The sequence below is a fragment of the Olea europaea genome, chromosome 18 (assembly GCF_002742605.1).
Source record: "Olea europaea var. sylvestris chromosome 18, O_europaea_v1, whole genome shotgun sequence".
Lineage (NCBI taxonomy): Eukaryota > Viridiplantae > Streptophyta > Magnoliopsida > Lamiales > Oleaceae > Olea > Olea europaea.
The window spans coordinates 17,974,889-17,978,787 of NC_036254.1; the positions used below are offsets into that span (position 1 = coordinate 17,974,889).

The 3,899-nt window shown below is 39.7% G+C and overlaps 1 pseudogene; it reads left to right on the forward strand.

Moving 5' to 3' along the window:
• The window catches only part of LOC111366819, a 4,273-nt pseudogene extending 1,335 nt beyond the window's left edge, over positions 1 to 2,938 (forward strand).
• The last annotated feature ends 961 nt before the right edge of the window (positions 2,939 to 3,899 follow it).

The following is a 3,899-nucleotide window of genomic DNA, read 5'->3' on the forward strand; positions in this document are numbered from 1 at the left end:
GGTTGTTGGATATTGGTTAAATAAATTGAGAATTGAAAATAGATTAAAGTTCGTATCGAATTCGGCCAAATACTCAAAAGCTCGACTCAATCCGTTTAGGTAAAATTGTTTGCCACTTCGCCGCTTCGGGGCGCACAAACGGGCAGCGCCCCTCGTGGGGGGTCGGGGGCAACGCCCCCGAAAGAGAATTTTGATTTCTCTGCATGTATTGAAGGGTATATTTGGCATTTCGAAAACCAATATCGGATGAATGAGAAATTACGAAAAAAGGCCTCAACCATTAGTAAATAGACATCTTTTCATAAAGGTGCATTGTTTGGAAAGGGTGCATGGTTTGGCCTCAACCATTTCGTCCACACCCCTTCATGGTCTATAAATAGGACCATTTGGGTGTCCTATTCCTCACAGTTTGATATGCAAAAACGTCTCTCATCCCCTCTTCTATCCAAAATCAAAATCATTTCATTTATTTTGATTTTCTTTCATTTCATCTGTGGAGTACATAAGCCTACATTTGGTTCATTGTACTTGTGTTTTAGAGTGCTACAAACACAAGTGTAGCCGTTGTATCTTGGGAGTCGATTGTCGAAATCCGTAGGCACCGTTGCGGGGCAAATTCGACTTAAGGACAAAGAGTCCAACTCTTGCCTCGGCTTTGTCACCATCATTATACTTATTTCGGCGTCACTATTCACAAAATTCTTCCAACAGTATTCACTGACCTCAATTACTCTTGTCAACAGCATCAATCTTTCTTCATGGGGCTTCATTTAGCTGTGGAACAAGCTCTAAAGCTTTCATGTGCTGGCTACTTCGTATCGGGTGTGCTGACTTTTTTCCTACTTAACAAGTCTATAAGTCGGGTTACTGTGGGAAATATCATTACGAAGCAGCTCAACTTCTTTATAGGAAGTTTTGTAGTGATACTTTGTTGGGAATTGATCCATCATCTACACCAAGTTCTCCTACTACTAACTTCTTCTGTTGATAAATTTGATTCTTGCAGTGCTCCATAAGACTATTTTGAATTTCCTAAAGTGCCTACCAGACCATCTTAGACTGGACATTGTATTTTTTTATTTTTTTTTTTATTTTTTTTTTTAACGAGGTGTCTCAACTTGCGCCAGACTATATCCTCGTCGTTGAACCTCCGGCCCCTCAGCTGCTAAGGGAGGTAAATCGCAGGATGTGCCCTTGTTGGTTCCCAAGTTCCCACATGGCTTTTACTCCTTCCCCAAAGGAAGCCTCCTCCATGGTGATTAATCCACCAATAATTCTTCCTTTATTGGATCAAAGGTTCCCACCAGGAATCGAACTCCCCACGCTTGGTTCCAGAGCCCCCCAATGTGATTGTTCCGCCAACTTGGATGTGCCCTACTTATATGCTTAAGTAACATCTTTGTGGGTGTGTAGATGCTCCATGTAGGGATGTCAAGGAGCCAAACCGAGTCGAGCCCGAGCATAAAATTTTAGGCTCGAGCTCGGCTCAGTTAAAATGGTCGAGCTTTTTTACGAGCCCAAAAAATTTCGGCTCTGCCCGAGCTTTCAGCTCGGGCTTTTACGGGCCGAGTCGGGCAGGCTCGGTTTTTTTTTTTTTTTTTTTTAAAGACAAAAAACTTGGCATAATTCTACGTTGCTGCCTCTCTTTTTTTTTTTTTTAAATAATAAAAGCTCGCTGGCCGGCTCAGGCTCGGCCCGTTTCCCCAAAATGGGCTCAGCCTGAGCCCCGAGCTGGGCCGCCCTTGCCACCGAGCCTTTTTGACACCCCTAGCTCCAGGCAAAGAGGTTTTCATTTGCACCTCCAAGAGGATCAGTAGCCACTTCTTTCCACAGTAGAGGAGAGTGGACCAAGATCTCTTCTTCAACATCTTGCTTATCTTGACTTATGCATAGTAAGTGAGAGTAATGTTGATAAATGGTGACGAGCTTCACTATTTGATTCGACTGACAGTTATATAAGAGTTATAGGTGTATGCTTGAGGCCATTGGAACAATTCACCATAAATTTGGCTAGAGGTATACAATACACTTCAATGGATAATAACCCGTTGCAGTTGTCTGATCAATGATGCTCACTAGCCAAACAGGTTGGAGAATTGGAACTCGATGAATCATTTAATGATTCCCAGGTACGCGTCAATAACTCAATGATCCAGTCAACTAGTTTCGGAAATGATAAAGCTATGCACATGATTCCTAGTTCTTTCTCCAAGGAATAAGGAATTTTGTTTATGTTATTCAAAATGAAAATCGTTTAGCATCTAATTAAAGACTAGTGAATAGATAGTATTTCTCCATTTCTTTGTCGTCTTCTAGTCATATTTTGCAGGCATATGCTTTAACAAGAAGCATATAAGAGGGTTTATTATGCTACAGCATGTATTTTAACTCGTTAACATCTGAAATAGTTTCTTAAGCTACCAATTAGAGGGGTCTAGAACTGGCCCATCTGGTCATGGTACCCAAGCTTCTTGAAAAGGAATAATGTAACAACAAAAGGGAGTTAATCCGCATCCTTTGTTTGCATGTGCATTATCTAACATTGAGATGCTTATTATGTTGCCAGCTATAACCAGCTCTTTCTTGGTCTGCCCGAATTGTTGCTTCATTGATTGTAAAGTCTCGCAACGAGGACCGGTATGGTGTTGCTCATCGCACTAAGAGCAGATATGCCATTATGTCAACTTTGTTATCTAGTTTGTTAGCCATTGAAACTCTCAAGGGGAAGAAGACAAATATGCTGTCAAGCACATTGGGAAGAGATTCAACAGTAGGTGCCACTGTAGTGAGAAGAGGAAGCCCTCTGTATGCAGAAGCATAATCAATGGATGACATCCTGGAAACTTCAATTTGCTGCATTCTGTCTACTTCTTACGGTGATATGCTAGCTCGTGAAGAAATTGGTCAGCTTGGGGACTGGATCATTAGCTCCTTTTAGAAAAATTGCGTCTTTTCTTACATTCCCGAGCTAATTAGTGGTTCTTATACTCGTAGTGAACAAATTTTTGTACTGGCAAAAATAGAAAGAGGAGGAAGAACGCAATATGTTAGATATTACAGAGTTCTTCTTTTAGTTTCATGATTACAATACTCTGTCCAAATTTTCCAGATTTAAAATTGACCGCAGAATTTCATGGTTTCATTTGTTTAAGAATCACGCTACAGAAATCCCGGGTTCTGCTCCAAGGCCGAGGTGGCAATCACCTCGGCCCTTGATCATTTTCATGTGGGGGCCCCCCACATACACACATCCAGGGGCCGAGATTTGGCCACCTCGGCCCTGGATCGGAGCCCAGGATTTAATCCCGGGCTCTGCAGCTTTATTCTTTATTTAATTAGACAAAGCCCGGACAAGAAGACAACCAACTTTCCCTCAAATCCCAGAATTTTATGACTTGCTAGAATTGTCTTTTTCTATTTGTTATGGTGAACTAACCCAAAAATAAACAGAACCTGCCAATAGACCATTTTTTTTTTTTTTTTTTTTTCAGGACATGTTATTTGAATGAATGTACTACGAGTGATGCTATTTAGCCCCCATTTAAGCCCTATTAAAATTATAACACATTTTTTTTCCCTTCTTTATAACCACAAATTTTTCAATAAAACAATATTACACATAAATTAAAAAAGTTTTTTTTTTCATCAATACATTCTTCAGGACATGTTATTTGAATGAATGTACTACGAGTGATGCTATTTAGCCCCCATTTAAGCCCTATTAAAATTATAACACATTTTTTTTCCCTTCTTTATAACCACAAATTTTTCAATAAAACAATATTACACATAAATTAAAAAAGTTTTTTTTTTCATCAATACATTCTTCAAAAAAATATTATTTCAGAAATTATAACACCAAATAATGTCAAGTAATGGGGCTTTAATGTTAGTCTAGG